Source organism: Cryptotermes secundus, unplaced genomic scaffold (assembly GCF_002891405.2).
Source record: "Cryptotermes secundus unplaced genomic scaffold, Csec_1.0 scaffold143, whole genome shotgun sequence".
NCBI classification, from domain to species: domain Eukaryota; kingdom Metazoa; phylum Arthropoda; class Insecta; order Blattodea; family Kalotermitidae; genus Cryptotermes; species Cryptotermes secundus.
Genome location: NW_019741301.1, coordinates 172,985 through 199,026, shown reverse-complemented (window position 1 = coordinate 199,026; position 26,042 = coordinate 172,985). Strand labels below are relative to the sequence as shown.

At 44.1% G+C, this 26,042-nt stretch overlaps 1 protein-coding gene across 3 annotated transcripts in view; it reads left to right on the top strand.

The window, feature by feature from the left end:
* Positions 1-26,042, top strand: part of LOC111872693 (noggin-2) — a 138,211-nt gene that overhangs the window by 55,056 nt on the left and 57,113 nt on the right. For all 3 annotated transcript variants that reach the window (XM_023866818.2, XM_023866814.2, XM_023866815.2), the window contains one exon: positions 6,213-6,322. The gene's annotated coding sequence lies outside the window, so the exon portion shown is untranslated. The remainder of the gene's footprint in view (positions 1-6,212; positions 6,323-26,042) is intronic.

The following is a 26,042-nucleotide window of genomic DNA, read 5'->3' as shown; positions in this document are numbered from 1 at the left end:
ACTCCCGGGGAAATAGCACCCAGTATCCGTTGTATAGGAGGCTGGATGAGCCCCAGAGCCGTCCTAGACGCTGTGGAATAGAGAAAAATCTTGCCGTGCCAGGAATCGAACCCTGACCGTCCAGCCCATACCCCATCACTGAGCTATCCTTACTCCTTGTGGAAGACAGGTAAATATGAATTTCCCACCAACGTATGAATATCGGAAATAAGTTGAAATTTGTAGTAACTTTCCAATGAAAGGCCGTGCCACAGCTGAAGCGGCTAGTCGCTGACTTCTCACCGCGGCGGTGTGAGTTCGAGCCGAGGTCTTTTCAAGTGGGATTTGTGGTGAACAAAGTGGTGCTGGAGCAGGTTCTCTCCAAGTACTTCCGATTTCCCCTGCCAATCTTCATTCTACCAAATTCTCCATCATCATAATCACCCGGGGCAAGTACAGTAGGCCAATTAGTGACCAACGTGCAGTGTAAAGCCAGCTAAATTCCACCTACCCCCCAATTAGCGAATTAAAAAAATCGTTCCAGGGATGACGTAACGCCCTGACGATGACGCCCCTCTCGTTCCCATAGTAAGTGGAGTATATAGACAATTCAGTGTCGAATGATAGAATGTTAGATCGATTGGAAAGGATCTAGAAAAAAGCGGCCGTTGCCTGTTCGAGGTACTGTTCCGGTATTTGCCTGGAGGGACTTAGGAAAACCACGAGAATTTTAGTGGGGATAGACGGTGTCTCGGCTGAGACTGGAACCGAATACCTCCCGAATACGAGTGTAGAGTGATACCGCTCGCGTCTCGCTACTCGTAAACGCGTGATGGTCCATGCATACCGAATCCGCACTAGTGCGTGCCCAGCCGCACGTTTCGGCGTCACAGTGTTGACTGCAGACTTAGTCTCTAGGCAAAACCTGTAGCTGACTGAGCCGCAGACGTGTGTCTGGCCACCNCCCCGCCAATTATTTTTGGCCGCCGTTTCATTAATACGCTTTTTCTTCCGGTGTTCCTTCTATGCTTCCTTTTCAGTTTATTTTCTCTTAGATTTTCCTCTTTTAGTTTCCCATTCTCCCTTAATTTTCTGTTCTTTATTTGTTTTTAACTCTTCCTCCCCTTCTCGCCTTTCTTTCTTGCTGTCCCCGCCTTTTATCTTTAGTTAGGTTCTTGACTACTATTACCTCTTTCTTTTCTTACGTCCTCCATAATTCTCCCTCCTGCATGCCACATTCATGCAGAAAAGCTATCAAAAGGCTAGTTGTGTGTGGTACCGGCAGAAAGACGCTCAGTATTCAACATAAGACAAAAAACAATCAAACTTCGTGGTTTAAGCCCGCAAGCGAACTATACCGACCGAGCGACCGCCGCTTGTCGCCGACGTTAGTGCCAAATTTAGCGGATAGAGGGGGGTCGCATGGTCAGCGCAACGGATCCCCACGGCCGTTAATTTCGGTTTTATTGACCCAAGCCGCTATTTCCTTGAAATAGCTCCGCAATTATCCTCACGATGCTGATAAGACATTTTCATATTTGTTAATACAGGGCTGCACAATCTGTAGACAGATATTTGCTGGCCCGATTGTTTCCTTTAACAACGTCTTCCATGATCTTAATTTTAAGTGTAAAATTCCAAATGTACGGGTTTTCTTCTGAAGGAATCAATTGTAGACTGAAGAGTACTATCACTTATGTTTCGAATGGAACTGATGCCTCCATATTCAGGGTCGGAGAGTAAGCTGAGGAAGCAAACAAGCAAACAGCTAAGTTCTCTTCTTCTACCCGTCTTAATCTTTAACACTTAAGTTGAGGCATGACTTTTCTTCCGAAACAACGGTAATATTCTACTAGATTGCACGGTGTCACATCCCAGACCATAATATTCTTCCTAATCACCGCCTTGAGAATTTCGTATCCCAAGTCCTGGAATAGATTATGGATTTCCTTTACAGGCTATATTAGAAGGCTGTTATTATCTAGACCATGTAGTAGATGGGAAGGATGCTTTAATGAATGACGAATTGGAAAGGATTTGAAAGGAAGGGGTCGTGACCTAATCGAAATATTACTAGAGAGAGTCATTAAATATATCACAAATTGATATAAAACGTAAAACATGTGATATTCTAACCTGAAAGAAAGACATTCATTTCTCGACATATCCTTCACCAACATTCATCAGTCACTTCTGCACCTCCGTTTCAACATCAGCGAAACGTTTATCGCGTCTTTCGACACAATTGTAAGCCGCTTTGCTCGACCAACACTTCTCACCGTAAACAGAAACAAATGCTTTATAAATACGCTTCGCATTGAGCCCTTCTGCTCATCAGATAAAAACGCACATGAGAACGCTGCTCTTCGGTAGTACACATCAATCACGGTCGCCATTTTGACTACTGAAACCAGCCTCTGAACATGCGCACGCACGGCTGCTACCTAGACTCTCATGATGCTGGACCGTGCTGCTACCTAGTGTTAACACAGAAAACCTATCACGGAAATTACAGCTGTTTTACTTCCATTTGTGACCTATTTACGGACTTGTATCTTGGAGAAATAGGGTGTGAAAATGTATGGAATCGGCAGTTATAGGTTAGACTGTACTTGCGAGCTTCTGTGAACACCAATGAATTGAACTTTCGGGTTACCTAAGAGGTTGAAAATCTCGTGTACAGCCGAGCCAATATCGTCTTCAGAAGGACACAAATCTTTGGAGACAGATGACAGAGCTTACTTACGTAGCCTGTCATCAAAAGGCCGCGATATTTATATTCCTGAAGCTCTCTTTTGTACTGTTGTTTAACTAGACTTTTTGCAACACTTTCTCTGTGTCAGTGCTGAGTGAACTGCTGTCACGTAAGCAGCTTCAGTTTTAAGAAGAAGTTAACAGATTTTATTGACTTAAAACAGGGCTATCCAAAAGATGGAATGTGGGCCGCATGCGGCACCCCAGCTAGTTATTTACCCCGCTAGAATTTCCTTCTATTCCTCATGTGTTATACTTTCATACTCTTTAAAAATAAGCCGGTATGGCGACTGGCTAGGGTCTGGGAGACAGTAATCCGATTCCCGGCAGAGGTAAGAGACTATCCCATGCCCCACAGCGTCAAGACCGCCTATGGGACCCACGTAGCCTCCTATCCAATGGTACTGGAGGCCCTTTTTCTGGGGGTAAAACGGTCGGGGCTTGAAGGTGACCACACCTCCATCTGTTGGCGAGGTCAAGAATGGTTGAGCTATACTTCCACTTCCTGTATGTCCTAATTAATCATAGGGGCAACTTTACCCTCTACTCTTTAAAAATAAGCCGCAAACTTTGTCGAAAAATGTGTTAATGATATATTCTGTGTTAATTTACAACTGACTTGGCACGATACATAATAAATAACTTAAGAACAGTACAGAATTAAAACGATTCAAATATCGAATTCAGTGATAACAAATTCTAGCAGACTTTCTATGGTAAATTTGTATGTATCATCAACCTGGTGGTAACATTCAATTTAAATTAATCTATTTGAAAGCACATGTCCAATTTTTATTGGAGTGCTTGTGTTTCATGTACAGCGTGGCCCAAAAGTCTGTTAAATTTCGAGTAAAATTTATGCTAATTTTGTTTAAAGTTGTTTTTATTACTTACTGAACTCACAAAAATTTAGTCAGAAATGAAACCCTCCATGTGTAGTGTAGGGGATAGCGGGTAAATGCCAGTCACTTACAGAGTACTACAAGATAAAACGAAAAGTATATGTAGAGATGAAGATTAATATAAACTGGCATTTGATAAGAAGAATCTATTCCTTAAATATGCAGTGTGAAAAACATTCAGCATAACAGTAATTTTCCAGGTAGTGATATCTGAAGAACTGCTTTGACCTGTATTTCCCACCCCTAGGGATTATGGCGGACGCTGTCAGAGTTTTAAGATGCCTGAATGAAATGTATTTCATTAATAAGTAATAGGCATATAGCTACAAAAAACTCCGTTTTAGTCCGCAAGCGAACTATACCGACCGAGCGACCGCCGCTTGCCAGCGGAGTTAGTGCCAACTTTAGAGGATAGAGGGGGGTCGCGTGGTCAGCGCAAAGAATCCCCACGGCCGTTAATTTCGGTTTTCTAGACTGGAGCCGCTATTTCCTTGAAGTAGCTCCTCAATTATCCTCCCGAGGCTGAGTGGTCCCCGTTCCAGACCTACTACTTCTCAGAAAATCTGGTAGCGCCGGGAATCGAACCCGGAACCTCTGGATCTGTAGCCAGGAGCTTTGATGACTAGACCACAGAGGCGGTTAGGTATATAGCTTAGCTTACAAAATGGGTATCTATCTAAATTCACACAATTATAGTTCGTTCGGTAGGATGTGGAGTCCAACTGGGTCCACTCGGTACGGCGGCCACTGATTGGCCTATTGTAGCCTGCTTCAGGTGATTATGATTGAGAATTTGGTGGAATGAAGATTGGCAGGGGAAACCGAAGTACTCTGAGAAAACCCGCCCCAGCGCCACTCTGTCCACCACAAATCCCACTTGACCAGACCCCAAAATCGAACCCGGGCCGCCACGGTGGGAAGCCAGCGACTAACCGCTTGAGCTATGGCGCGGGTCCCATACAATTGTAACTTGCAAAATTAATATTAGTTTTAAGAAAGACCCAGTTCCATGGGGTTGTTTAGCTGCTTAGTTAGGTAATCTTGTGTTTGTATCATAGCCATTACTTGGCAGTAATCTAAACACGTTATGAAACAGTTGCGTCAGTGATGGCGGATTTAGTGTCTGGTAATTCCTTGTGACGAGGTTTTGACAAAGTTGATTTACATTTAATTGATGGAGGAGGGTCAGAATTTCTCGTTGCCTCGAGCGGAATTTGGGTCCCGGTAGCCATCATGGCAGTAGACTCAGAGCAATGGCGGTAGACTTGAACCAGGGCAACGGAACCTCGCATACTCAGGGTTTACTCCAACATGGCCTTCTGGAATATAACGCCATGCGGTCTCGAAGATATTTATCAACGTTTCAGAGGAACGTGCTGATTCCATCTTCAGGGTATTTTGTAAACTGATTAACGTATATACTGTAATCTGGGATATGATACCATATAGTGTAATACATATCCACTGACGTTTCCGAGGAACCTGGTGCCATTATCCTCAGGATTTCTTTCTTTTAAATTAATTTGGGGGTCGTTACAAGGACATGGTCTCAATCACAGGACCTGTTCGTTGGTGCAGTGTCTATTAACTTGATTTTTTCAAACACAACATGAACCAAGCCTATCAGTGTCCCTTAACCTGATGATGGAAACAGACCCAGCTTCCGAAAGTTATGTTCAGAGAAACTCAAGAAGATCGGCTAAGCAGAAAAAATTAAAGCTGTCCCTATGCCTACTCTATGAAGACGTATGGAGGAGTGGATGTATAGATCCACGTTTTCTTGACCACGGCACTAGTTTGGGGTGAGTGGTCAGCTCCAAGCCCCAGCAGCTTTATCCCCCGGGGAAAACGCCCCCGAAATCCATTGGATAGGAGGCTGAGCGAGCATCAGAGCCGGTCTGGACGACGTTGAGAAGAGAAAATTCTTGACCCTACCAGGGCTCGAACTCCGACCACTCCGTCGTCCAGTCCGTAGCCAGTCGCTATACAGACTACGCTATCCCGGCTTCTAATTGGTTAAATACAATAATAATGTTTATTCTTATACTTCATTTTCAGAAACATACTGACTTAGCATGATTGAAGATGGTGTATGGATAAGTGTTCAATAGCAGCAGTGAATGTATTAGGCTTCTTAGGGTCTCTTTGTGTTCAAACTGGGGGCACTCGTTAGCGTGGTTTTGAGGCCCAACGCTACAAGCCGGAACGTCACGGTTCGAGTCCCGATGAGGTAATTTGATTTTTCAAGTGACCTAATACTTCCAGCCGCACTACGGCCCTCGGTTCCACTCAGCCTCTAACAGAAATGAGTACCAGGAATCTTCTTGGGGGGGAGGGGGGTAAAGGGGGGCCGGCGAGTAAAATTGACGACCTTACCGCCATCTATGAGGCGACTGTCTGGAGAAAATGTGGGAGCCTTGACGTCTCACAACCCTATGGGCCTCCACGGCCTGTTACAGGGATGACATTACTTTTAAACTGCATTCAAACATTAATTGAAATTAGCTCAAGACTTCCCAAGAGTTGGAAAATGCTTCATTCGACGGAATAAATAAATGTCATTTTTGTTTTTTACAGCAACGAAGTGGAAGAGGTTTATGACCAAGCTCCACTGAGAAGGCAAGAGGAAAAGCAGTTCGGTGGAGACGAGAGTAATGCAAGACTTTGTAGCTTCCCCACGCCATTAGGTAAGTTGTCACTTTGATTTCGTATCGCTGAACAGAATGTTTTTACTGACTTTTGGTGTTCACAGCGGTTTTGATGTTAATTCAGTTTTCGTGGCACTTACACTGCTGACATTTCGAAGGTACATGCTGCCTCTGTCTTCAGGGACGAAATGCATAAGGTGAAAGTGTTTGTATAGGTTTAAGTGTCCAAAAACTTATTTGAGGAAGTGAAGAGTGGAGATAGTTTTCCGCCAGGGTAAGTAGGAAAATCGAGCGGGAAAGTGATAAAAGGAAAGAAACGGCCCTATTAAGGGCCACTGAGTCCACCAGAAAAAAAGTCGTAATCTGGTATTCACAGGCGGTTTACCCATTCAAGTGTTTTTGATTTTGTTTAAATGTGTTTAACTTTTATTTATTGCATCGTCATGTGTAGAATCGATAGAACCATGTATATAAATGTTCAGTCATTTACCACATGTCGGCACATACATGCCATCTTCAGGAATATTTCCCAGTAATATAAAAGTTTAAGCATATACGAGTATTGAACTATTCCTCTTTGAAGGATTGACGATATCCCACATGAGCTACAACGTGTCGCGCGTCTTGTGTGTGTGAATATATGTTGTGTAACTGAAGTTTGTATATTTCAATTAAATTTCTGTCAAGCAGGAAGGATATATATATATATATATATATATATATATGAGGATTCTGACTATAATGTATAAGTGTTGAGTTTTTGTACCTTGTCACCATCCAGTTATTGAGGTAAGCTCTTTCTAATGGACCCAGAATAATAGGTACATCCAACTTGAGGACAGAAACGTATCCAGTTTCGAAACATCGCGGGTACTGCGTATTTCTGCAAAAGATGATGTTAAGTGAAAGTAAACGTACAGAAGTAATTAATTTATAATTCTGTTGCTGTAAATGGTACACATTTCATTGAACCATCTACTTGTGTATCATAAAAAAGTAAAGTTATCCCTGTAACAGGCCATGGAGGCCCATAGGGTTGTTAGACGTCGAAGCTCCCACGTTTTCTCTAGGCAGTCGGCTTACAGATGGCAGTGATGTCAGCCTTACGCGCCGGCTGGTCACCCTTTATCCCCAGGAAGATTCCTGGTACTCATTTCTTTTAGAGGATGAGTCGACACCAGAGCCAGAGTGCGGCTGGAAGGATTAGGTCAACTGAAAGATCTCATAACCTCATCGGGATTCGAATCCGCGACCTTCCGGCTTGTAGCATAGTGTCTGACCCAAGTACGCTATAGCGTAGAAAAATACGATAAAGGTATGATCAGAATCGCGAAATTCTTTCAAATCTTCTTAATATGTTTTTCAATCTTGAAATTACGCGATTTGATTATTATTATTATTATTATTATTATTATTATTATTATAGCATACATTTATTAACATGAACACCAGATAATTCGAAACATTTTTATACCTCCAAATAATAATTATTTAATACGCAAAGAATAATTTGATGTTGTAATTTTTATTGGGAAAATTTGCAATTAATACTTCAAATTCATTAACGAAAATAACGTAACTTGACCTTTCTCATGTAAGTCGCACATTCTGTTTCTGAGCTAGAAACAAATGAACCCTAACAAACACACTGCTTTTATAATCCAGAAATAGCCTATACATCTGACTTTAGTATCATGTCTTCCTCGAACATAGACACACTTCCCGACGCCATTGTCCTACAGCAATGCAAGAGCTTCAAACAGTTTCCATCTCCCCATGGTGGTATTTTAGGTTGTGACACAAAGTTGTCTTGCAGTGAATGTACTGCCGTGGTGCAGGGGGGCGTGGAGTCAGCCCGCCTCTGTCACCACTGTAACTCCGCATGTAGGGGGGCGTGGAGTTATCCCTCCTCGCCTCCACTGGTTAGGTCGTAAACTGGTACTACTGGTAACGTCGTGCCGTCGGGGGTGTGCAGGTACCCCTCCTTGCATCCACTGGTTATGCTGTAAGGCATTAACGCAATCATCCTAGCTTACCCTTAGCTAGGATTCTCCTCTGTCGGAGTTTCCTTCTGTCATACAAGCTGCCACCATCTATTTTCTGTTCTTTCAATTGTGGGGACTACTCCCTGGCATGTAGTCATACCCCTTCTTGACCACTCCTCCCTTAGTTTACAGGTAGCGTCTAAATACTTATTAATACACTTTATCATTATATCTCAAAAGGGCGTTGCTGTCGAGGCTACCGTACTCTGCCTGTGTGGCAGGAGCCTATCCCTGTCTATTCTTATCTCCGTCTTCGGCTGCCACTGCGGCCTGTGTCAGTTCTGCCCTCGCTCGTCAGGATTACTCGGGATCGGGTGTGGGAGGTGGACTATATATATGAATTACACTCCCGGTACATCCTATCCTATCTATTCTAGCTGTCTATTTACATTAATATATATACACGATTTACATTATTTACAGGTTACAAAGACTGTCCTTCCGACTTGACTACATATTCTATTTCTTCAAGTTCTCCCCTTTCAGGGGTGGAGGCCTTGAGCCTCTCTCTCTCTCTCTCTCTCTCGGACTTGCTAACGAGGACATGCAAGTCCCCCTCGAGAACACATAATTTCCCTGTACATTTCTGATTACACATGATATATGATTACCTATCTATCGTGCGGTCTCTTATACATAAACTACCCTTAGTTATGTTTATATCTCAATTCCCATATACTATCTTACTACAACACACTATATGTAACCTTGACACCGACATATAAGTCACTCATTGCCTGACTAATATCCTAGGCTTCTACACTTTCCTGGTATCCTACCCTACGGGTACACTGGAGATCGCACATTGAAACACAGTTATCACCAATACTATGAAACAACGATATTATCACTCGGCATGGCTAATATGCGTAAACAAACCCACCTGTAGTACAAGATGCCGGCTGACGTCCAGCGCTCGTCAGACCCATGTTGAAGAGCGCCTTCGGCTGACAACTGAATATTCTGTTAGAACATGATCCCAAGTCCCCCGAAATTCCCTAATTTATGGTTTTATTTCGCTGATTCAGCCTTGACGTAAGAGGGTGGGTGACTTCCCCTCAGTGTCCTCAATCCTCATAATAACCTCCTCATTGGCTCTCATGGGTGGTTGGGGGCGGACCCCTTGCGTCTGATTGCTGTGTCTGCCGCAATATTACGATATTCCAGTGGCCCAGTGAGACAAGCGCTGGCTGGTGCTCTTACGTATGAATGCTGATCCCACGCATTCTTAGCCTACTTGCCAGTCCTGGTGTTACAATTTACTGTAATAGCTGCGAAACTCTTTTCGCAAGTCTCTGGTTTTTTTTGGGTAATACCATCCTCTTTCTAATCTCAAATTTGGGGCATAACAGTGAAGATTCGGCATCCTATGGAACCCGTAGGTTAATTACCCTCTTCACAAGATCCCGCCACTTGTGTCATCCCGAGTCAGACAAATCCAGTTCAGACCCACGTATCCTTCTTGCGTAAGATCCATTTTAATATTACCCTTCAATTTAGCCTAGGTATTGTAAGCACTAATCTCTTCCCTCAGGCATTCCTACCAAAATATTTTACGCTATCCATTTCTTCTTTCTTCCATTCATGCTACATGCACCGCCCATCTAATTTTCCCTGATTAAATGGCCTTAATCATATCTGGTCTCCGATCACAGTGGCCGTGCGGGATAAGGCATGAACCGTTTTCGCTTGAACACTGAGTTCGTGGGTTCCAATCCCACTCGAAGCATGGATTTCTGTGTGCGTTTATTTTGTGTTGTGCTGTCCTGTGTGCAGATAGCGGCCTTGCGACAAGCTGATCCCCCGTGCAGGGAGTCCTACCGACTTTGTATAGAATTAAGAAACCGAAACAGCGGTTAAGGTCCAAAGGGCTATAGAGAGACAGAGAAAACATAATATATGGTGAGAAATAAAAAATTATGAAGTTCCTTATTATGTAATTCTCTCAACCCTCGTGTTGCTTCCTCTATCTTAGGTCCCAATATTCCTTTAGCCCCCCCCCCTCAAACATCCCGAATCTATTACTGATTTTAGACTTTCACGGTGGTCCACTGTTAATGCTGATTCACCTCTTGTGCCCTTATAAGCTCCTTCCATCTTCAAGGTGTGAATGTTCATGCGTATATATGTTTTGGTTATCATGGCACAAATTGCCTACTCACACAAGCAATGGGCAAAATTATACTTCTACAAACGAACTTCCTTATACGTACATACACGCCATCTGGCGAAAATTCGAGAAAACCGTTACCCTCAGAAATAAATGCACTCTCTGTCAAACACACTCACTCACTCACTCACGGAGCTAAGCCCTTCTTGAGAAGCTGCAAATTGTGCAACTACTCAAGAACTTCCCAGTATTTTATGGAACCCAAAAGTTGATTACCGTGTACACAAGAGCCCTCCACCGGTCCCTATCCTGAGCCAGATCAATCCAATCCATACCATCATATATCTCTAAGATCCATTTCATTCCAAGTACCAAATCTCATATCCATTTCCTTTCGCTTATGTCGTTTATCTAAGGAATGCGTCAAGGTCCGAGGTTTCTTGCAAATTTTCCTAACAATCTTATATTTTACGGTGAGTTGTTAGCCCTACACCCAATCCCAGGCCGGAGGACCACCCCCTGTCGGCTGTCCGCGACTGTTTATTCAATGTATTCGCAGCTACCCTCCATACTTGGAGGGCGTCTCTTCCATCTGCAACCGGAGGACGCGCTATGCCGTCGTGACGCACCTAACATGGTTCAGTCAAGCAGTCATTTTTCAAGTATCTTGAAAATTAATCTGTGAAATTAATATATCGGTATCTCTCTGTTTATAATTTAAAAGTCGGCTTCCGTATTGGAACTGAGAAGGCGTATACGTCTTACAGAATGAAACGCATGATTATACCCTCTCCTTGTAGCATGCACAGACCGCCTCCCTCACCACACTTACTTCTTAAGTAACAGCTGTGTTCTTCCAGTAAGGAGTTACAGTAAAAAAGAAAAGTAATTTGTTTTATAAGCAGTCAGACAGAGAGTAAACCCATCTCGACCCCCATAATGGTGTGCTGTGTATGTTAGTGCGTTAGTTACATCGTGTCCAGCCAATCCATCAGCCCGAGGGCTCGCTAACCAGCTGGTTCTGGCTGACACAGTGAATAGAGGCGCTGTTCTCTCTCGTCTCGCCCATGTTTCCTCAATGGACTGATATTAATGGGCAACTAACAGTTCGCTTAATGTGCCCTGCTGTGGTAAATTTATCGAAAGTGAAGCTCTTGAAACTTTTTGCCTACGGGTAGGACCGTAGGAAGCACAAAATTGCGTAATAAAGTTCGTATTCAAGTCAAGGATGAGACGGGAGGGGCATGTAGCACAAAATGTTATAAAAATGAAGGGGGGGGGGTTACCCGGAAGATATTTTCGTGGGTGGGCTCTCGATGTAACGTCGGTTTCGGGGGACAGCAACAGGTAAGACACGCCTGTGTGGTATAGTGGTCAGAGTTCCTGCCTACAGATCCAGAGGTCCCGGGTTCGATTCCCAACGCTACCAGATTTTCTAAGAAGCAGTGGTTCTGGAACGGGGTCCATTCAGCCTCGTGAGGATAACTGAGGAGCTATTTCAAGTAAATAGCGGCTATGATCTAGAAAACCGAGATTAACGGCCGTGGGGATCCGTTGCGCTGACCACGCGACACCCTCCATCCGCAAAAAAGTTGGCACTAACTTCGCCGGACTAAAGGCCACGGATTATATATATATATTTATATTTATATTCTTCTAGCACACTGTATAATTGTTCCCAGCATTTTATGGAACCCGAAAGTTCATTACTGTGCTCACAAGAGCCTCCACCTGTCTCTATTCACAGCCAGATCAATCCAATCCATGTCATCCTATCCTATCTCTGTAAGATCCATTCTCTTTCGCTTTGGCCGTTTATCCAAGGAATCCGTCCAGGGCCGAGGCTTCTTGTGATCTTTCGTAACAAGCTTATTTTTACGGTGAGGAATTGTAAGCCCCACGCCCAACCCCCAGCTGGAGGATCACCCCTTGTCGGTTGTCCGCGACTGCTTCCATATATTCGCAACTACCCTCCATACCTGGAGGGCGTCTCCTCCATCCACAACCTGAGGACGCGCCATGCCGTGGTGACAAAGGACCCACCTAACATGGATATATATATCTACATAAGTATGTATACATACGAGTACACATACAGAGGAAATGGAGGTATAGCTCCTCCGTTCTAGATGGAGGTGATTGGTCAACTTTACGCCCCAGCTACTTTAACCCTGAGGAAAGAGTGCAACAGGAGTCTGAGCGGGCCCCAGAGGCGGTCTTGACGCTGTAGAATAAATAAAATTTCTTACCCTTGCCGGTAATCGAACCCCGACCGCCCAGCCCGTAGCTATACCCACTGAACTACACGGCAGATTGGAATTGAAACTAACCTTGACGGTACAACGAGGAGGACGGCCAGCCAGACACGGCGGCGTCTTTACACTGGCAAAAACGCCTCCCATACACGTTCGGAAGGAGGGTTAGTAAGCCGAGGTTCCTCACCACAATAATGACGCGGGAACCCGTGCAGCCTCAGGGTGTCCAACACCGTTCGTCCATGCAATTAGTACGTGTATTTATTGTAAAGATGTTTATTTTTTCTTTTCAAAATTAATTTTCATTTCTGGAGCTGTCTTCTAACTACCAAGATAAAGGTGGTTGTCCTTTGAAATGGAGCAGACGCTTTTATAACCTACGCCTGCCACGTACGCTTACCGTAAACTTCTTTAAGTTTCGTCATACTCATTTCGAAACGAACAGATTAAAATGGCGGATGATCATAATCTGAATAATAATCTGTATCATGTTTTTGTATTATAATTACATCTCCATGTTCTTATAAACCTTATGCTTCGTAACATGATATTGTTATCCTCCTGAGAACAGATTACAAAATCAGTTTCAGGCTCAGGCCTTCTCTTCCTCTATCGTTTTCTTCTTTATCCTCTTGCGCCCTTCCTTACCTTTCCTCTCTCCTAGTATTCATTTTCTTTTCCGCATCCTCTTCTCTTATATTCATCCTTTCTTCCTCGCTTTCCCCTTCCCATTTCTTCAACCTTCTCTTTATCTTCCCATTGTCTCTTTCGCCGTTATCTTCATTCTGCCCGTCTAATCTTCCTGCGCTTCCTATTTCATCTCTTTCTCACTTCGTCTTTCTGCTTTTCCTTCTATCCTCCTGTTCCTTCTCCCACTCTATTCTACCTTTTCTTCCTGCTACATCTCTTTCTCCTCCGTTTCCTTTCTTTTGTCATCGCCGTCTTCTTAAAGTCTTCTGTCCTCATTATTTCATTCATCTTCTTCGTCCCCCTTTCTCCTATTCTTCCATCCCTTACCTCTTCCCCCCCCCCACCTACACAATTGTTCGTAATAAAATGGACCTTCGGGAAGTAGGGTTCATCTGGCTTAGAACAGGATCCAGTGGCGGTTTTAATGAAGTCCATGAAACACGTTCGGGTTCTGAAAAAGGCGTGCTGTAACCTGATCAGCCCAGCGACTGCTAATTAGCACGGAAGCCGCTAAAATCTGCTCCAATGTCGGTTCCAGTTCTTCCCACATAGACCGTCATAAGCTCGAGCCAAAAGTGTCCACATCAGCAGTCGCTGCAAATCCTTTCTAAGAATTAGCGACCGGGGTTCCAAGTTTGGTGGCCCGCTCTCCTTCAAGCGGGGTTATATGTAAAATGACAAGGAGCTTTATGAAAATCCCGGGTTCAGTCCCACGCAGATCGGGTTTCATTTGCTGCGTAACACATGTACAGTGTGTCCGCTTGTAGGCGTCTGGCAGACAAGTTCTTTCTTGCTTTTATTTTCATGGAATTTGATAAACATTATTCTTACGAAAATGTTGGGGGCACGGGGTAGCGTAGTTGGTTGAGGCACTATGCTACAAGCCGGAAGGTCGCGGGTTCGAGTCCAGATAAGGTGGATTTTTTTCCTTCAATTTACCTTATCTTTCCAGCCGCATTATGGCCCCGGAGCCGAGTACTACAGGACGGCCGGCGAGTAAGGCTGACAAGCTCACCGCCATCTGTGAGCCGAGTGTCTAGAGAAAACGGGGGACCCTCGACGTCTCACAACCTTATGGACCTTTACGGCCTGTTACAGGGATAGCTTTACCTCTTTACCTTACGAAAATGTTAAAATCAAATATACATTAAAACCTGCTTATAGCGGAATTAGAATAAGCGTTCTTCGGTTTACACAACCGATGCACTTTATCTACTTAATTTCATGATACAGGGGTCAAGCCTGTTCGACGTTACATATTTATTCTGTGTTTTCGCAAGGGTTTCTTCGGTTTCGGCCCACAGACTTTTTCTGCGACGTACATGAGTATGTGCCGGTTACGGTAGCTGAGCGGTCTAAGCCATGAACTGTCTTCGCTCGCTCGGAAGCCGAGATGGTGGGTTCAAATTCCACACAAGGCATGGCTGTTTGTGTGTGTGTGTGTGTGTATGCGTTTATTCTGTTTGTGTTGCCCTGTGTTTAGGTAGAGGTCTTGAGACGAGCTGATCACCTGTCTAAGGAGTCCTACCGTCTGTAAAATTATCATGAAGCTCACAAATCAGCCCTATGCTCCAAAGTGGGAGCGAGAGAAATACGAGTTTGTAGGATTTGAGGTTATCACGCTGGTGGATATGAAGAGTTCCGTCTACTTAGATGTAAAGTGGTGTAGTCTGTTGAATCTAAGGCGACGTTTAGGAGGAACATATCGCTTTCATCTTCATGATCGGAGAATAAACTATGCAAAAAACCAGCCTGAATCATGTTATCACATTCTTCTACCATGTAGATGGAGGCGACATGCTCCTCCGAAACGTTGGTTCACTTTCAACGGACTACACGGCGGTATATCCCAGGAGATAGAACTCAAGTATTCGCAGGCTTCAGTTGGGGTGACTAAAGTCTATCCAATCTACGAACCATGATATGTGATGCCTTGTGTAGGCAACCTTACTTACGGAGCTGAGCCATTCTTGAGAAACCGCCAATTCTTCATCCACTCAAGAATTTCCCATAATTTTATGCAACCCGAAGGTTCATTACCGTGTTCACAAGAGCCCTCCACTAGTCCCTAACTTGAGTCAGATCCCGAACCCGATAATCTCCGAAACGTCGATAATTTTTAACCAAATGACACGGCTGATAACTGGAAGATTTTAATGAACTTCCGCGGCAATGAAAGCTTCAGATTTTAACTACCAGACTACACGGGGTCACGCCGTACAATTTAAAACTCTTCGAATTGACATCGTTTTAAGTTAATACGAGTTATAAAACTGCATCCACCTTCATAGGTGTCATTACGATTGCAAATTATGAAGCACACCGCCGGTAAGTCAGTCTACAGACACGCATGCCTGTTCTCTGGGGTCCACGCAGAAGATTAGGAGACCAGATAACGTGGCGGAACTGTGTATGGGCACTGATGTGTTTCCGATCACAAGGCAAGCCGAGCTCTTCACGACGGCGTAGTCGCTATGGGACTCCGTGCATTGGTGTGCGTATGTACTGACCGTGTTCTTATGCCTAGCTGCTCTCAGCAGATTGCGCAATGGATTTAGTCGAGTCCGCTGAGAGGCACTAAGCTACAAGCCTGAAGGTCGCGGGTTCGACTCCCGATGAGGTCATTGGATTTTTTTAATTGACATAACCCTTCCAGCCACACTATGGCCATGGGGTCGACTCGGCTTCTAACAGAAATGAGTACCAGCAATTTTCCTGGGGTGTAAAGGCGGCCGGCGCATAAGGTTTAGAACCTCACCGCCATCTGTGAGCCGATTATCTAGTAAATGTGGAGGCCTTACGGTTGTGACGTGGAGGCTCCCACAATTTGTACACGACTCAAAGATGGCGGTGAGTTTGTCAATCTTAGGCTCCACCCGTCTTTTACCCCTAGGAAGATTCCTTGTACTCATTTTTATTAGAAGCTGAGTCGACCCCAGGGCCACAGTGCAGCTGCAATGATTAGTTCAATTGAAAAATCGTGTGACCTCATAGGGAATCGAACCCGCGACCTTCGGATATTATTACGAATTTCCGTTCGTATTCAGGATACGAATTTCTTCAACCAGTTTAAATGTTTATTAATATTAGGTTATATATCCTTTTTAAAATTACGTTTATTTTGAAATTCTAATTGAGGGGGAGGGGCCACATTCATGGATCCCCCTCCCCTCCAGTCGATGCTCATGCCTTTTCTTCTTTGATTCTGAGCCGTGGAATTAAGTTGCGGGTCTCAAGTGAGAAGTATGCTTGTTTTGCCGGACAAGATTTTTCAATTGGCCGTACTAGCGATCGCCTCCTCACAAATTCAGGGCCGTAGAATTGAGTAATGGGAATATTATACACAGCCCCTGTGAGCTCGCAGGCCAGTAGCCGCGTCGTAGGAGGACACTAATCGCAAATGGGACGGCTTCTCTTTTACTCGTTATTAACGTATTGTTCTTCGCCGAAACTAAATTCCCCTGACCATTAGACCATAAGCTGCCCTTCTATAATATTATTAATGTAAAATATATAATTCAAAGTTCTTATGCTTCACAATTCTTGATCTCGGGTATGTTTGTATGTATGTCGTACTCACCTGTAAGACGGCTATGAACAACAATTTCTATAAGCATCTGAAATATTCAAAAGCATACACAACAACAGACAATAACCTTGAGCTAATGTTTAGTTTGTAACATAAAACATAGGCTGGTGATATCATTGTAGATGTCGAAACATATAGGACGAACAGCCAACCAAAATGTGTTGTAATTGACGAATACGATAGAAAATAACGCTATAGATTACAAAGGTACGCAGCTCAACCTTAAAATTTATAATTTTACCCGATCCGAAACATTTGATCTTTAATCGAAAAAGGGAAGTCAGAAAATGTCCAACATATGTGTCATTTTAGTACACAGTGTGTGTTTCAAATAGCAACATTATTCGTACTATGAGGTGAACAGAAGAGACCATACAAGAAAGGGAAATTGACGCAAAAGCGCACAGATGTGGGAGGAAAAGACGCAGTTGACGCAGTTCTAGTCCAAGCCTACAAGTATCTTTACCCTTATTAAACCTGAAGAAGGTTGTACATCTAAGTGGCAGAGTGTGTATGTGCGTGGGGAGATGTGTATAAGCGAGGGCAAGTCTTTTAAAAACTGTTTGCCTGCTGCACCTTGCTTGATGACTTGTTCCTACACTGGACGCGTCCCAATGTATACACTGACTCCACCTTTGTAATGTTTGACCAAGTTAGTACCGCTTGCATGTAAAGAGAGACGTAAACATTAAGACTTATTGGTCACGAGCCCGTGTTTTACGAACCAATTGTTTTGAGGGGGCACGGGATGTCTCGAGTGGCGAGTAGGAGTTGGTTCCAGTACTTCAACAGCAGAACATTATACAAATAGGCCTAACCTGTAAATAGCAATGCCTTATATGAGCACTAACGGAACACTTTAACATTCTGAAGAATAACTTCATCGTGCCCAGAATTGCCGTTCCCTTGCGGGTTAATTAACGACGCTTTTAGTGTGGAGACGTCGGATGGTAGAGCTCGATTACAATGTGATGGCACATGCGCAGAAGACAATTTTCGTGTATGGGCGGAACAGAAGAGTCCAGCAGATATGAGGGGTAGACAGTTCACAGTTGGCTGCTGCCACGTGGCTCGTAACGGGCTTACTCACTCCATTGTCCTGTTTCCTATTTCCTTCCTCTCCTCACAGGTTTGTGCCACCACATACTAATCGAGCTCTAGGATAGATTTGGAAAGGATCTGGAAAGAAGGTGCAAAATTTTAATCTGGTCCGAGACACCGGGTATCTTCACTGAGGTACTGTATGATTTTCCTCAGTTCCTTCATGCATATTCCGGGATATTACCTCGATGAGGCCATGAAAACTTCCTTCCAAATAAATTTACGTAACTATTTGACGCTACAGCCTAGGCACTGACAGCACTGTAAAACAACCCTTATAAAACTATCCCTGTAACAGGCCGTGGAGGCCCATAAGGTTGTGAGACGTCGAGGTTCCCACATTTTATAGACAATCGCCTCACAGATGACGTTGAGGTTGTCACCCTTACGCGCCGGTCGACTTTTACCCTCCAGGAAGTTTTTTGGTACTCATTTCTGTTAGAGGCTGAGTCGACCACAAGGCCATAGTGCGGCTGGAAGTATTAGATAAACAGAAAAAATCCAGTCACCGCATCGGGAATTGAACCAGCAACATTCTGGGTTGTAGCATGGTGCCTCAACCAGCTACGCTACCAGGTGCCCCGAATACGAGTAAGCCTGAAGTAACGTTTTGGGTTCATGTGTTTATTCCAAGATCTGAGGTCTAAATGCTGTGATATGAACAGTAATATAGTACGCTGAAGGAAAGAGACCACTAGGAAGACCTAGACATAGGTGGTATCTTAGATGAGCGATAGGTGGTGTCTTAGATGAGAGTTAAGATGGGGTGATATGGACTGGATTAATCTGGCTCAGGATAGGTACCAGTGGACGGCTCTTGTAAACACGGTAATGCACCATCGAGTTCCATAAAATGTTGGGAAATTCTTGAGTAGCTGAACGACTGGCGGCTTCTCAAGAAGGATTCAGTTCCATGGAGTTATTTATTTTAGTAAGTTGACGTATCGTGTGGGATATTACGTCCTGTGGTCTGGTTGCTGCTGCTTGGCTCACTTTTTCCCTGATGATAAAGGCAAAGTCGGCTGACTTTCAATGGACTACATTTCCTTATATCCCAGAAGAGAGAACTCTTCTGGTTGTCGTTTCCTTGGCTTACTCGTCTGTCTTGTAGATGGAAGCAATACGTTCCTGCGAGTTGTAGGTAAACATCTACCAGACTTCACGGCGTAACACTCAACAAGCTACTCTTCAGTAGCAGGACACTTTAACCTCTAAATTGATATCCGCAGTACAAAAGAAACTGAATTACTCTCCATTGTCATGTTCTAAAGACGAAAAAATGTAACATCATAGATGTTTCTGTTTTTTACCACCGTGGCAGTACTTGGTAAGTCAATACCAATACACTAAACCGCATATGAATACCTAGTGACCACACTTCGGTAGATGTCAATCGCTTTTTGCATTAAAACCTATATCTGTTACCAACTCTTAAAAAGCTATCCCCATAACCCGGCGTGAAGGACCATATGGTTCTGAGACGTCGAGGCTCCCAAATTTTCTTTAGACAATCGGCTCACAGATGGTGGTAAGGTCAGCCTTACGCGCCAGCCGCCCTTACCCCGCGAAGATTCCTGGTACTCATTTCTGTTAGAGGCTGAGTCGACCCCAGGGCCATAATGCGGCTGGAAGGATTAGGTCAATTAAAAAATCCTCCTCAGCGGAACTCGAACCCGCGACCTTCCGGCTTTGTAGCATAGTGCTTCAACCAACTACGCTACCGCGTGCCCCCTTTATTAACTCCTACGCAGGGCAAAAGGCAAAGTATGAAACTAAAATTTAAGAAGATTAATTAGCAGTTTGTGGTGAATTTCTGGTTACCATTTCGTCTGCCGAAACCAGAAACGTAGTTTGCGTCCGAAATATGTTACATGCAGACAACTCAAAACGTCGAACGAAAAATCTTTACCGAGATGAGAACCCAGCTCGCGTTAGGCCACAGATTATGCCTGCCTCTAAACGGTGCGGCGGCCGGCCTCTGAGATCGGCTGTTGAATAAATTGTAGAGAATGTACTGCGCAGACTCTTGTGCACGGGCGGACAAGCCGTCATTGTGAATGGTTCGTATTGACTTGGTGTCGGGTAATGAATCAGGGCTCCCACGTGGCTTCATTCGGTTCCAGCCGGACGGGGAAAGCTTTGCTGTGGGCTACTATTGGGGAAACAGCTCATCTCAGTAACATTACGTTATGTGAATCATGTTTAATGACTCTTAATAACATGTTTTTGTGAATAGCAATAATACTGATCCTTAATTCGTGGCTCTGTATGTAATATTATACATCGTTTTTATAATGGCGAGCAAATTGCCACAAGCGGTAACACTTGAAGGATTTCTGTTCAGAACGTTCTCCGTTCGGATCTCTTTCATCAGTCCTAGAATCGGAGTTTGATTCCTGGTAGAGGCACGGGATTTTTTCTCTACTCAGTAACGTCAAAATAGACTCAGGGGCCCACCCAGCCTCTTATACAGTGTCCAAGGGGGTAAAGCGCCTGGATCGTGAAGCTGAACACTCACCTATATTTACAGCCGAGGTTAAGAATGGTGGAGCTATACCTCTACTCCCCCATACGTCTTCATGGCGTTATGCTTAATTAATTAAAGCCAAAAAATGATTTTATAGTTAGTAGCTTAAATTACGCTACGTAAGCTGCCTTCCATATCCTTTCATTGATTATACATTATCATCCCACCCAGCGCACTGGTTGGCATTAACGCTCTTGATATTGTCATGTGTTTGTATGACTACAGACGGGGTTTAGATTGGTAATTGGATTTATTGAACACCTACTGATCGTAACTACAAGTAACTATAGCGCTATCGCTAATTCACACGCTTTACAGTTCACTACAACACACACTTTAAGTCTTCTCAGTCTATATTCACCAGTCGTTGTCTGGTAGCGGCTTCATCGGCGGACGTTCCCCTTACTGTATGCTTCTAAACTATCCCCGTGCCTCAGCTACCAGCTTCTAACAGCGACAGCTCACAACGACTGAACTGCAGCAATTCTCTGACTGACTGCTCACCAGTTCACTTCACTTCATTTTACTGAACTGACTCGCTCCACTAATTGTTCTGCTTATAACATCTAGGCACGGACTTCACAGAAAACACCTTCCTATGTTGCAGCCATCGGCGCTCACCGCGCCAAAAACACCGCTTACCAGCCAGTCCATTGGCACATGTTAGGTATCTGTTGCGTAGCAAAGGGTGTTTTTTAAAGGGTGTTTTTTACCAAGTCATTACTTAGCAACGGGCCTGCATGTTACAATATTCATACAGGAGGTGTCCGGCTCGAATCTCGGCCGGGACACCAAATATCCTTGCATTTCCCTTGTTTTCCTCAGCCACTCCAGGTGTTATTCCAGAATAGTACCCTGTTAAGTCACGATCAATTATTTTCCAAACCCTGCCCAATTTTTCGTTCGCCAGTTATCCTACCATTCAATGCCATGCACTTCAGATCCTGACAGAGTACTAAAGCAGCCACAAAAATCATCTAGTCATCTGGTTTACTGGCAGCATCGTTAAATACACTACAAACTCAATGGCTTTAGTCCTCAAGCGTACTATACCGATCGAGCGACCGCAGCTTGTCGGCGAAGTTAGTGGCAACTTTAGCGGATAGAGGGTGTCGCCTGGTCAGCTCAACGGACCCCCACGGCCGTTAATCTAGGTTTTCTAGACCGGAGCCGCTATTCCCTTGAAGTAGCTCCTCAGTTATCCTCACGAGGCTGAGTTCCAGACTCACTACTTCTCAGAAAATCTTGTAGCGCTGGNCGAGGCTGAGTGAACCCCGTTCCAGACTCACTACTTCTCAGAAAAACTTGTAGCGCTGATATTCCAACCCGGGACCTCTGAAACTGTAGGCAGGAACTCTGATCACTAGACCAGAGAGGCGGTCCATTCACCTTGACTTGGTTGAACTACAACCGAGCGGTTATGTTCTCGATTATATTAGATGAATCACTACTAGAGGCACTAACTGGATATTTTTGTCGTGTATCTTCCTATGGAATCTTAAGCTTATCGACGTTTCGGAGGAACGTACTTTCTGTATCTTCAGGATCAAAGGCCTTAGTAAGCAGTACATTTTCTTGACGTTTGCTTGCTCGATTTACACTTCGGCACTGAAGATGGAGGCAGGACTTTTGCCGAAACGTCGATAAACATCTACTAGACTATATGGCATCACATCCAAAAATATTCAGTAGTCTTCATCGCCGTGTTAACTTCAAGAAACCAGTTTGTCGATAAGAGGAATCTGAACACGATGAAAGCTGATGGTTGCAAGATAATTCGTCGAGCCTTGGTACAAAAAAAAAACTGCGGGCTGACGTAAGAAGTAGATGCATTAGAAGTTGCAGTACATTTGCCGGCAGCTTGTGAATGGCGCGCAGGAACAGTGGGAGAACCAGTGTCTTGTCTCAATGACTGGGCCCACAACGTCAGTTGTTTCGTTTATACATACTCGTTTGTTCTCCCACCGCACGTGGTCTAGACCGGTCCATTCCGTGTCCGCATGGACGGACAGACAGACCGACTGGTTAGCAGCAACAACATAACAATTGGTAACAACTTGAGGGGCTTGGGTTTCTTTTCTACATACGCTTTGGATGACTTCCGCTGCGGTTTCTATTTCATTCACGGCCATAGTTAGTTTGAGGACTATTGTATGTATTTAGCTCTTTAAAGAGTGATCTTTTACAAATAGTATATAAAAATTCAGTCCGTACCTCACAGGAAACACATTGCTTCTCCGCTACTAACACAAACAGATTACTGCTGTTTAGGGAAACAGTCGCTATTCTGGAAGCCATATAAAATACATTAATGTACTCTATAAGCCATGCCATAGCTCAGTCGGTTAGTCGCTGGTTTCCAAACGAGGCGGCCAGGGTTTGAGCCCGGGTCAGATAATGTGGGATTTGTGGTTGACAAAGTAAAACTGGGGCAGGTTTTCTACAAGTATTTCGATTTCCCCTGCCAATGTTCATTCCACCAATTGCTCCACAATCACCATCATCCATCATCTGGGGCTGTGTACAATGGGTCAGTAGTGGTCGCAGCGCCAAGTGGACTCAGTGTCACCCCTGTAAGAATAATAATAAAAAATAATAATGTATTCTGTGCGAAAAATTAATGTGGGTATAATTATTTGAAACACGAAAATATATACGATTTGTAATGGTGTTTATTAAAAATCAGTTTTCCTAAGCTAGTTTGTTGAGGCACAATGCTACAAGTCGGAAGGTCGCGGGTTCGATCCCCAAAGTCATTGGATTTTTCAATTAACCTAGTCTTTCCAGGCGCATTATGGCCCTGGCGTCGACTCAGCCTGTAACAGAACTGAGTACCAGAAAGATTCCTGGAGATAAAAGGCGGCCGGCGCATAAGGCTGACATCCTCACCGTAATCTGTGAGCCGACTGCCTAGAAAATATGGAAAGCCTCTATGTCTCACAACCTTATGGGCCTCCGCGGCTTGTTGCAGGGACAGCTTTACCTTTTTATTTTTTCCCCTACACATTCGTGATACATTTCTGTTAAATTTAAGCCCAGTCATTACTAGAGAGTTTAATAAAAAAAAACGAAGTGACAAGTGTTTGATCAGAATTCTGTTTGTGCTTGAAATTTTCCCATTTTCGTACTGAACCTGTACGTAACATCATTTTAATTCGAAAAATGTCGGAAGGAAATAAGCGCTTTGCTACCCACCTGCTCATGTTACATGATTTCCACTGACCACTCCTAACTCAGCTGGACGCTAGGATTTACTTCCTAACCTTTGTCCAGTTAATGTCGTTGCCCTGTGTTGTACGGCACTGCAACCTGCTGTAGGAACATTTACCCTGACTACAAGAGTCTTCTGCCCATCACAGTGGCCGTGCGGTGTGAGGCATGAAACGTCTTCTTTCGCTCAAACGCTGGGATCGTGGATCCAAATTCCACTCAAGGTATGCATATGTATGGGCATTTGCTGTGTGTGTAGGTAGGGGCCTGGCGACGGGCTGATCCCCCGCCCAAGGAGTCCTGCCGACTGTGTATAGGATTGAGAATCCGAAAAAGCGGCCAAGGCCCAACAAAGGGCTGTAGCGCCATAATAATAATAATAATAATAATAATAATAATAATAATAATAATAATAATAATAAATAAAAAAGGTAAAGTTATCCCTGTAACAGGCCGTGGAGGCCCACAGGATTGGAGAGGTTGAGGCTCCCACATCTTCTAGACAATCGGCTCACAGATGTCAGTAAGGTTGACAGCCTTACGCTCTGACCGTCCTTTATCCCCCAAGAAGATTCCTGATACTCATTTCTGTTAGACGCTGAGTCGACCCCAGGGTCATAGTGCGGCTGGAAGGATTAGGTAAATTGAAAAAAAAAATCCACCTCATCGAGACTCGAACCCGCAACCTNTTTTTTTATTGCTTGTGGAGTGGTACTAAGTCCCGTGTACTGCGGCCACTTCTGGCCTATTGTACCAGCCCCAGATGATAGATGAGGGTGATTGTGGAGTAATTGGTGGAATGAAGATTGGCAAGGGAAACCGCCACTTTGTCCACCACAAATCCCACCACCAGACCCGAGTTCTAAGCCGGGCCGCCGCGGTGGGAAGTCAGCGACTAACCGCTTGAGCTATGGCGCGGCCTTTAAACACGGTAAACAGACTTCAGGTAGTTCCTTTGTCTTGGAAGTCCGTTATTACTGAGGGAAAGGGGTATTGACAGAAGTATAGCATAGGATATTTAGTCAATGCAACCACTAAACATACAACGACACAATGTGGGTACATAAAGAATTTTATATTGGGGTTTTTATCTGTTTTAAATATATTACTAACTACAGAAGTTTCTTAATGGCTCAACATCTCTTACAACTGTAAACAGGCAGATTTTATCCTTTATATCCTGGGCCGTTATAACGACGGTTTTCTAACTTCATAGAGCTGAGCTCTTCTTGGGAAGCTGCCAGTTGTGCAGCCACTGAAGAACTTCCCAACATTTTATGGAACCGGAAAATTCATTGCCATGTTACATTGGTCTCTCTCCTGAGCCAGATCAGTACAATCCATATCTTCCTATCCTATCTTTATAAGATCTATTTTAATATTACCCACCCACCGACGTCTTGGTCTTCCTAGTGGTCTCTTCCCTACTGACTCTCCCACCCAACAAGGATTTACTGTATTATTAACCCATCGCGGCCGATGTTCGCAGTTCTGCCACTATTTTAATGACGATTTTCAGAATTTTCCTTATTTTCATCGGATCTCAACTATATCGAAATTGTTCTGCCTCTAATTCACTCACTCATGGAGCTGAGTCCTTCTTGAGAAGCTGCCAGTTGTGCAGCTACTCAAGAACTTCCCAGTGGTCTCCTTCCTTCTGGCTTTCCCACCAATATCCTATATGCATTCCTCTTCTCCCCATTCGTACCACATGCCCTGCCCATCTCATCTTGCCTTAAATTATTGGACATAAATGTGTATTTAAATTTCTTTACAACGGTTTTTCAAAACGTGTTTCGCTTCAGTAAATACTTAGCCAGTTACTCTCCTAATGCTTACAGAAACGCATATTGGCTATTTCTGTCCGATTGAAATCAAAACTGGAATGGGTCAACAAACTTTACGAAACGGCGCAGTATCAAATTTCATGGAAATCCGTTTAGCGTTTCTCAAGTTAATTTCATACTTACAGACAGGCGAACGGACGAAGCTAATCATTAGCAGGCGTTTCGTTGTTCGCCGGCCTCTTATGGCAGAGTTACGGGTTCAGTCGAACCCTAGAGGAACCAGTGTGGGATTTATGGTGGACAATGGGGCAGGTTTCACCTCCCAGTTATTATTCCGCCAGTGCTGTATTCTGTAGCCCTTTGCTGCCTATTATTTTCCCACCATTTTCTCAAGAATAGTGCAATTTGAAGGTAAAAATGTGAAAAAACGCAATGAAATTAATTT